Source organism: Apium graveolens, chromosome 5, assembly GCF_009905375.1.
Source record: "Apium graveolens cultivar Ventura chromosome 5, ASM990537v1, whole genome shotgun sequence".
Lineage (NCBI taxonomy): Eukaryota > Viridiplantae > Streptophyta > Magnoliopsida > Apiales > Apiaceae > Apium > Apium graveolens.
The window spans coordinates 175,545,504-175,556,369 of NC_133651.1; the positions used below are offsets into that span (position 1 = coordinate 175,545,504).

At 41.8% G+C, this 10,866-nt stretch overlaps 1 non-coding gene across 1 annotated transcript; it reads left to right on the forward strand.

Moving 5' to 3' along the window:
* The first annotated feature begins 7,075 nt into the window (after positions 1-7,075).
* Positions 7,076-7,182, forward strand: LOC141662587 (small nucleolar RNA R71). The gene has a single exon (XR_012550694.1). It is a non-coding gene; the product is annotated as a small nucleolar RNA R71 (small nucleolar RNA).
* The last annotated feature ends 3,684 nt before the right edge of the window (positions 7,183-10,866 follow it).

Consider the following 10,866-nt stretch of genomic DNA (forward strand, 5'->3'; position numbering starts at 1 on the left):
AGACTCTAAAAGCCTTAGGTCACTAGGCACAAAGTCCCCTAAGAACTTAATAACTCGAATACCAAAGAGCCCACTCTTGATCAATTATGCAAAAAAAATTTTTTTTTTTTTTTTTCTGAGCAAGTGCGTTTCGCTCCATCTTGCTCAACCCTAGACTACTCGCATAACATGCGAGCCGGCTACTAGCCATTTGACGCCTAGCCACAACTAGCAACAAATTCCATTTTTACTCCATTTTTTTCTTTTTCATGCCTTTACCACTAAGAACCTATTATCAAATTCTAAGCATAATAAATAGATTATCCTCGAAAATAATCAGATCATAACAACAATCTAGCCCTTAAGCATTCTCTAAGACTTAGTGAAAATACAAGTGCTTCTAGCATGCATATCAACCTACACAACTTAATATCACTTTAATGCTATCACTACACTCGCATCAATATCACAATTCAGTCGATAAATCATTGCAAAAGGGATCATGGTATATGCATGAGCTATATGATATGACAAACAAATAAAGCTATATATAAAAAAAAACTTATATGGCAAAAATTATGCAACTATATGAACTAACTATCATGAATATGCAGCTATATGACACACACAAAATATTCCTTAACTACCACCCCCAAACTTAAAATCTTCACTGTCCCCAGTGAAGGTAGTAGAAAGGAACACAGGGTATACCTACTCGGAGTCATCATCATCATCACCCTCAGTGGGTGGAGTATCAGGCGGCGGGTATGCAGAGTCCTCACCAAAAACTGGCCACTGGATATCAGCTCCAAGGCCTCGAAAAGCAGTCCCTAACGCAAGGGTGAGCTCCTGAGCAAACCTGCTCTGCGTCTCATACATGGCATCCATCCGCCGTGAAAGCCTCCTATACTGGGCATCACCCATCCCAGCACCCTCCTGAGCTCTCGAAGAACCAGCCTCACCACGCCCTGGCCTAGCCATAGTAGCACCTCGTGCTGGACGTCCTCCTGGAAGACGATAACCCAGCCCATGCTCCTCAGGCTCACCACCGGTCCACTCCTGCATCCCATTCAGAGTGCCAGAATCTATCGGAGCTGCTGGCAACTGCAACTGCTCATGAGCCGGCCAGTTCACTCCTACTGCTCGGCATAGCTTCATAACCGTGGATGCATAAGGGATGTTCATATGCTTTGCTCCCCTCAAAAACTTCAGAATTCCTTGATAGATAAACTCACTAAGGTCCAAATAGTATTCCTCATTCAGAATTCCCCACAACAACTGTGCTATCTCAACTGTGACCTCGTGTGCATGTGAAGAAGGCAAAATATTAGCACATATAAATGCATTCCATGCACGGGCATACCTGTTCATGGCGATAGCCGGAAAGTGACGATACTCATTATTGGCTGGACTGCGGTTCCAAACTGTGCCCGGTCGACAGAGAGTCGCACAAATCAAATCCAATTCAAAATCCTCAGCAGTCTTTTCATTCCAGTTCTCCTCTTCGGGCTTCCTCTCTCGCTGTCCAATTACACGGCGAATCACCGCACGATGATAATCAACCGTCAGCCCACGAACTACAGAAAACCCATTCTTTTCAGCCTTCGCGTTCGCGTAGAACTCGCGAACAATACTCATCGGTACTGCTTCGGGTGACTCACAAAAAGCTATCCACCCCTTCTCTGCAATCATGGGTAACAACTCACCATCCCTCCCTGATGGTAAAAACCCCCTCTCCTTCAGAATCGGCTTCCCCAACAGCCTAGTGTACTCCTCCTCCGCAGCTCTGTCAGTTAACCGAGGCCTTGCAGCAGTACCCCTTGATGAATCAGCAGTAGGAACTGTGCTGCTGCTGTCAATAGTGCGTGCTCTCTTGGGTGCCATTGATTTGTGAATAAAAGTGTGTAAGAACTGATTTTTGATGTTTATGAGAGGGTTTAAGTGTAGGAAGTTTGTGGGAGATATGTGGGATAGGTGTATGTATATATAGGGTGTGGAGTAGGTTAAATTAGATTAGGAGTGGGTTTGAGGGATAAAATCATGGGGTAATGGGAAAAGAATTCGTGGGTTTATGGGCTGTGATGGGTTTTTGTGTTTTGTGTTTTTTTTTTCTGAACTGTAAAAATATTTTCTGGAACTCGACCCCTGTGCGGCCGCTCAGCATTTCTGCGCGGGCGCACAGCATAGCTGCGCGGGCGTGCAGAGGGTCTCTGGAAAAAAAAAATTTCAGCCCCTTTTTTCTGATTTTTTTGTGTTTTTGGATAGGTTATTAACTTCTAAGGGTTCCTGTAACAACAATTCATGGGTTGCCTCCCATGCAGCGCTTCTTTTTCGTCATTAGCTTGACGTTCCGTACCTTTCTCAAGTAGTCAACAAAATGGCACTAACCACCTCTCGGTTTGCCATGTCCCCATAGTAGTGCTTCAACCGCTGACCGTTAACCTTGAATGCTTGGTCCGAATCATTCTCAAAAATTTCCACCGCTCCATGTGGAAACACAGTTTTGACAATAAAAGGTCCAGACCACCTTGATTTCAACTTCCCAGGAAAAAGACGGAGCCGAGAGTTGAATAACAGAACTTGTTTCCCTGGCACAAATAACTTAGGATGTAGCTTCCTATCGTGCCACCTCTTCACCTTTTCCTTATACATTTTGTTATTCTCGTACGCTTGTAGTCGAAATTCATCAAGTTCATTAAGCTGAAGCATTCTTTTCTTACCAGCTGCATCTAAATCCAGGTTCAATTTCTTCAATGCCCAGTAGGCTTTATGCTCAAGCTCCGCCGGTAGATGACATCCCTTACCGTACACCAACTGAAACGGTGACATCCCAAGTGGAGTTTTGCATGCTGTTCTGTAAGCCCAAACAGCTTCATCGAGCTTTAAAGACCAATCCTTCCTTGACGGACAAACAACCTTCTCTAGAATGCGCTTTATCTCTCTGTTAGACACTTCCGCTTGACCATTTGTTTGCGGATGATAGGCAGTAGCTACTCGATGATTCACATTATAACGCTGCATCATAGAAGTGAACTTACGGTTGCAAAAATGCGATCCTTCATCACTTATGATTACCCGAGGCATTCCAAACCTTGTGAAAATTTGCTTATGAAGAAAATTTAGCACTGCCTTTACATCATTTGTCGGTAAAGTTTTAACTTCGACCCATTTTGAGACATAATCGACTGCCAGCAAGATGTACTGATTATTGCAAGACGAGATAAAAGGCCCCATGAAATCGATTCCCCATACATCAAAGACCTCGACTTCAAGCATCACATTTAATGGCATCTCATCCTTCCTTGACAAATTTCCCACTCTTTGGCAACGATCACACCTTAAAACAAACTGATGAGCATCCTTGAACAAAGTAGGCCAGAAAAAACCTGCTTGCAGAATACGAGCTGCCGTCTTCTCACCTTCATAGTGTCCACCATAAACCGTGGAATGGCAGTCTCGTAATATCCCCTCTGTCTCACAGAACGGGATACATCTCCTGATGATCTGATCAGCTCCCTGTCTAAACAAATATGGTTCATCCCATATATACCACTTCACCTCATGCAGAAACTTCTTCTTCTGAGCGGATGTCAAATTAAGCGGCATTATATTGCTGACAAGATAGTTTACAATATCTGCAAACCATGGTTCTTCCTCCTAAATTGCAAACAACTGCTCATCCGGAAAAGATTCATTGATTAACGTCCTATCTTGTGAAGTAGAATCGGGATTCTCCAACCTAGAGAGATGGTCAGCTACTTGATTCTCAGTACATTTTCTATCTTTGATCTCTAACTCAAATTCCTGAAGTAAAAGCACCCAACGAATGAGTCTCGGCTTCGAATCCTTCTTAGAAACCAGATAGCGAATAGCTGCATGATCAGTGAATACTGTTACTTTCGTACCAAGCAGATAAGATCGAAATTTCTCAAAGCCAAAGACTATAGCCAAAAGCTCCTTCTCAGTAGTGGTGTAGTTCAATTGGGCCCCATTTAAAGTCTTACTCGCATAGTAGACCACATGGAAGAGATTTTTCTTGCGCTGTCCCAGAATTGCACCTACCGCATAGTCACTCGCATCACACATCATCTCAAACGGTTCTGTCCAATCTGGTACTGTAATAACTGGTGCCGTGATCAAACTCCCTTTGAGAGTCTCGAATGCTGCCAAACATTCATCATCAAATTTGAAAGGCACATCTTTCTCAAGTAAATTGCACAACGGCTTAGATATCTTTGAAAAGTCCTTGATGAATTGCCGATAAAAACCCGCATGACCGAGAAAACTACGGATTCCTTTCACCGAATTAGGTGGGGGAAGATTTTCAATGACTCCCACCTTGGCCTTGTCCACCTCCAGACCTTTGCTAGAGACCTTATGTCCAAGGATAATGCCTTCACGCACCATAAAATGACATTTCTCCCAATTAAGCACCAAATTAGTTTCCACGCATCTTTTGAGTATGGCGCGCAGATTATTCAAACATTCATCATATGAGTGTCCAAAGACGGAGAAGTCATCCATGAACACTTCGACGTTATTTCCAGTCATGTCAGAGAATATAGCCATCATACATCTCTGAAAGGTGGCCGGGGCGCCACATAAACCAAACGAAACTCTTCGAAAAGCAAATGTGCCAAATGGACAAGTGAAGGTAGTCTTTTCCTGATCCTCTAGTGCAATACAAATCTGATTATACCCGGAATAACCATCCAGAAGACAAAAATACTCATGTCCCAGCAATCTGTCAAGCATTTGATCAATGAATGGGAGAGGGAAGTGATCCTTCCTTGTGGCTTTATTCAATTTTCTATAATCCATACATACTCTCCATCCTGTAACTGTTCGAGTAGGGATGAGCTCATTTTTTTCATTTGTGACCACAGTGATACCTCCTTTCTTAGGTACACATTGCACGGGGCTCACCCACGAGCTGTCAGAAATAGGATAAATGATGCCTGCATCTAGCCATTTCAGAATTTCTTTCTTCACCACCTCCTTCATGATCGGGTTCAGTCTTCGCTGCTGTTCCACAGTTGGCTTACTACCTTCCTCTAACAGAATTTTATGCATACAATATGAAGGACTTATCCCCTTGATGTCTGCTATGGTCCATCCTCTAGCCGATTTGAATTCTCTCAAAATCCTTAAGAGCTTGTCTTCCTCACTACCTGAAAGGTCAGCTAAAATAATAACAGGTAACGTAGATGAATAACCTAAAAAAGCATACCTTAAGTGTTCAGGTAATGGTTTTAGCTCCAAGGTAGGTGCTTCCTCTATTGATGGTTTGAGCTTCCCTTCAGCATTCTTAAGGTCAGAAGTACCAAGAGATTCAAATGGTATGTCGAGCTTTCGCTTCCATGGAGAAGCGTTCAGATATTGTAATTGCTCGTTGATATCTTCATCATCACTGTCAAATTCCCCCACTAAGGCCTTTTCCAATGCATCAGACATTAGCATGTGATCGAGTTCCGAAGTAACCGCAGAATCAATCACATCCACTTTTAAGCACTCTTCATCTTCTGTAGGGAATTTCATTGCCTTGAATACGTTGAAGGTCACATCCTGATCTTGGACCCGCATAGTAAGTTCCCCTTTTTGCACATCTATCAAGGTACGGCCAGTAGCCAAGAAAGTCCTCCCCAAGATTATGGGAATCTTCTTATCTTCCTCAAAATCCAGAATAACAAAATCAGCAGGAAAGAAGAGCTTATCCACCTTGACGAGCACATCCTCAACTATGCCCCTTGGGTAAGTAATGGAACGGTCCGCCAATTGTAGCGACATGTATGTGGGTTTTGGATCAGGTAGATCCAGCTTTTTAAAGATCGACAACGGCATCAGATTAATGCTTGCTCCCAAATCACAAAGGCACTTATTAAAAGTTAGATTGCCAATGGTGCAAGGAATGGTGAAGCTTCCTGAATCTTTCAGTTTTGGTGGTAACTTTTGCTGCAGAACAGCGCTGCATTCTTCCATGAGAGCAACGGTTTCAAGGTCATCCAGTTTCACCTTCCTTGAAAGAATAGTCTTCATAAACTTTGCATAACTAGGCATTTGTTCCAGAGCCTCAGCGAAAGGTATATTGATGTGAAGTTTCTTGAACACCTCCAGAAACTTCCCGAACTGTCTATCCAGCTTTTGTTGCTGCAATCTCTTAGGAAAAGGTGGTGGAGGATAGAGCTGTTTCTCCCCTGTATTAGCCTCAGGCAGAGTGTGTTCAACAGTAGTCTTCTTTGGTTCCGCCACTTTCTCCTTTTGCTTAGATTCTTCATCTCTAACTTCAGATTCGACTTCTTTTGCCTTTTCAGCATCAGCTACTTTTCCAGACCTTAAGGTAATAGCATTGACTTGCTCTTTAGCTTCCTTCCTGCCTGGTACTTCCGTGTCACTGGGAAGAGTGCCAGGTTGACGATTGAGCACTGCATTGGCTAATTGACCGATTTGATTTTCCAAGGTCTTGATAGAAACCGCCTGACTCTTGCACAACAGCTTAAGTTCCTCAAAATCAGCACTAGTAGGTGCAGCTGCACTTCCCTGTTGAGGATATGATTGCCTTGTAGCATACTGCTGTGGTTGCTGGAATCCAGGTGGGTTAAACTGTTTACTTACTCCTTGCTGATGTGGTGGCTGAATAGCATTCTGATTATTCCCCCAGCTGAAATTTGGATGATTTCTGTTGTTAGGATGATAGGTCGCTGGCACAGGCTGCTGTTGTCGCTGATAATTATTCACATACTGAACAGATTCGTTGACAAGAGAACACTGATCCTTAGCATGAGAACCTGCACAAAGCTCACAAACCATAGCTATTTGATTAACTCCATACGTAGCCAAAGAATCAACCTTCATTGATAGCGCTTGGAGCTGGGCTGCAATAGCGGTGGCTGCATTAACTTCCAGAATACCTGCTACCTTGCCTGACGTCATCCTCTGAGTTGGGTTTTGATGCTCATTTGCAGCCATTGTCTCTATAAGATTATACGCCTCAGTATAGCTTTTAGCCCATAAGGCTCCTCCAGCTGCTGCATCGAGCATGGGCCGAGATTGGGCCCCCAAACCATTATAAAAACCAGTGATTACCATCCAATCCGGCATTCCATGATGTGGACATTTTCTCAACATTTCCTTGTAGCGTTCCCAAGCCTCGCACATAGATTCTGTAGGTTGCTGCGCAAACTGAGTAAGAGCACTCCTCATAGCAGCAGTCTTTGCCATTGGATAAAACTTCACCAGAAACTTTTGCGCAAGATTTTGCCACGTAGTGATGGACCCAGCTGGTTCAGAATGTAACCAGTCTTTAGCCTTATCCCTCAGTGAGAATGGGAAAAACCTCAACTTGATAGCCTCATCAGTCACGCCATTATACTTAAAAGTGCTGCAGATCTCGACAAAATTCCTTATGTGCATGTTGGGGTCTTCAGTTGCCGCTCCTCCAAAAGAAACAGAATTCTGCACCATCTGAATAGTGCCCGGCTTGATTTCAAAGGTGTTAGCTTGAATAGCAGGATGAAGGATGCTTGACTGAATGTCATCAATTTTAGGCCGAGAAAAATCCATAAGAGTTGGATCAGCTTGAACAATATGATCTCCCATGTTTACTGGTTCTTTCTGCTCAGTTCCTGAATCCGAATCCTCAAAATCTAACTTCTCCGGAGTATCAAGAACTTCGTCTTTCTCCTCAGCTGTATCTAAGGTCCTCTTGCGAGCACGAGAACGAGTTTGCATAAACACTTGCTAAAGTACCTGAAACACAACCGAAAAGAGTAATTAACTACTACGTCCTAATCACTGAGTCCTAATGACCAATGATGGTAAGTACATAAACTAAACAAATACGCCGAGTCCCCGGCAGCGGCGCCAAAAACTTGTTAGGGCGAAATCACGCACTAATATTCACGCAAGTATACGCGTTCGCAAATAATATAGAATACTTTCTAGTTCGTTCCCTCAGAGACTCAGACTAAGTTTTTGTCTAATTAAACTCACTCACCAATGTATGACTACTTCTCAATGTTAAGATAATAACACTTAAAATTGTTGATTAAATATTAACTATAATTAACTACTTAATTAACCACTTAACTAACACTTCAACTTATCAATAATAAAACACTCATGAGATCACAACTCCATTATTACTTCCTTCTATAGCCATTGTTATTACCTTTAGCATGTGACAGTGATGATATTAATCGAATAACACGAAACTGATAAAAGCCAACTTTCATTGTACTAATACCATTCTACCAAGCATCCATAATTAAGATAGAAGTTGAATAGTCATCAATTATGTTGAGTTCCTATATGTCTACAGAAATTGACAACACAACGATTTAAGCACAAGTTATTCCTTTTGATTACATAGGGCTAATAAAACTGTTATAGTTACCCACTAATCATGCACAACGTACATGAACCTACGCTAGCATGGCAAGTTCTAAATCTCAAGATCCACCGTCGCTTCACAAGAGATTAACACCCTATCTTATATGTTCGCGACGCACATAAGACGAATACGCACAACCAATACTAGATATCATGCAATCATTACACACTAAAGTATTAAACAATTAACTAAAGAATTTTATAATAAATCTGTTGCAACCCCATGATCACGATTAGCCCATAATAGAACTTATCGCCATCATGGGTTCATATGAAATCATGATAATCAACACAAGAAAATAATAACTAAACTAATTATATTAAAACAGAGTATGTCACAAGAGTAAATAAGTCAAAGCAAGAAAACTAGCATCCAACGTTACAACGAAACAAGAATCACAAGAATATATGCTTCATCTTCGCTGCAGTGTGCTAAATCGGTCTTCTTCCTTATCTCCTTCGCTTCTTGTGCCAACACAATTTAAAACATAATCTCCTTCTTATTCTCTATGAAAATGTCTCAAATCTACTTATATAATAATCCCATAAAACTCAGATTACATAGAAGTTGGAAGCCAAACAGAAGTAGAAGTCTAAAATAATTCAGCTTTTTCCCCGACCCTGCGCGGCCGCTCAGCATTTCTGCGCGGGCGCGCAGGACCCTTCTGGAAAAATTCCCGGTTTGCTCCGTTTCTTCGCCGTAATCTGCCCGTTCTCTTCCTCTCGCAATGGTGAACACATGCCAAGGCTTATTCTTGATGATTCCTCCTCCGAAATGCAACTAATACCCTGAAATGCATAAACACTAGAAAAACGCATCAAATACACAAAATACTTGATTTCAAGACACCAATTTAAGCCATTTTAAGACGTTCTAAGTGGTATAAAATGCCACTTATCAATCATGGCCCTGAGATTTAGTACCATATTTCCCGTGTTTCGAGTTGGTCTATAATCCCTTGATAAAAATGCTTACTGTTAAAAGAGATTTTGTTATAATTCGGCATTAGTTTTTGAAATAAATAATATGTGGATTTTCAGTCCCAAAGGGGGATAAATGTTTTCTTTGAATAGTGGATCTGGACTGAGACGCGAGTCCTTTCCACACTTATATTAGGCTTAAAAGTTGCCTAGGGATTCCCATTAATGTTCTAGAACCCAGCGAGGTTCGGGATTACTTCGCGGTTGATCACCGGCTGTAATCCGTAGCGTCATAAAATGATTTTGATTAAGATATGGTTTTGAAATTGTTTTGATCCAAGAAAAATGATGCCATCACCCAAAGTTTTATCTCTCGTTATCATTGGTTATGTCTTTCCATTGTCATTCTTTAATGTATATCTTGATTTATGTTTTTTATCGTACTGTTTAGCACTTGTTGAGCATTTGGCTCACTCCTTGCTTTACCCTGATATTACAGCTAGCAGCTATGGTTAGATTCAAGCAGACCACCCGTAAGTCCTGTGATGCTGATGCTTATGTTTGAGCTCAGGTAGAATAAGAGTTAGTAGTTTTATGTGAGGACTCGATATTTAAAATCAGCTGTAATAGATGGTAGTGTTGGGCTGTTCCAAACCCTAAACTGTAAGATCTTGGATTTGGTTATGTTTATTTATTTTTAAATAATGTAATAGTTATATTTAATTTTGCTGGTTAAGTTGGGGGTGTGATAGGTTTTAGTATCAGAGCTACGGTTTAGAGTCCTTGGACAGCCCAAATAGGTTATAGGGTATATATATAGGCTATAGATAATACGCGAGAGAGTAGGTTAAGTAAGTTTATTATTAATACTCCTCTTATTGGTTGTCAGCTAAGGGCGCATTCCTCGACACCCTCTGGGTCAGACGACACTATTGCTTTCTCCGTGTATGCTGAGTTGAGGCGCGAGTTTGACATGCTTCAGGGAAAGTACGACCGACTGATAGACCGACTGAAGAACGTGTACCCGAACAGCCGAAACTACGAAGGGAAGCCCAAGGAGCAGATGACTGCGAGACTTGAGACCTTGGTTCAGTACGTCAACACTAAGCTTGAGGAGATGCCATCGCACCGGGATCGCACCAGCCAGTATGTCATTCAGATGGTGGCAGATGAGCTCCAGGGCATTGTGAAGACGCTTCAAGAGGAAAAGACTACCAAGCCCCGTTCAGATGGAGTGGAGCCTTAGTTCTTTCCATTTACCTTTTCATGTTGTTGTACTATCAGACTCCGTAGAATTCCCAGTTGTTTCCGTTATTTCCTTTAAATAAGCCTGTTGTTCCTCGAATCAGACTTTGTCCTAATCCTATATATTGTGACCTTTAAATTTCAATAATCATGCTCTATTGTTCCATTTGCTCTCAACTGTTATTTTATGTTTTTATATACATCGCCATATCTGCTTAACTTGAAACTTGACCTCATAAGTAAACAAGAAGGCCATGCGATACCCTCAAATTATTTTATCATTCATATCTGTTTTGACATAACTCTTATTTCAGGATCATGCCTCCCAAAAAG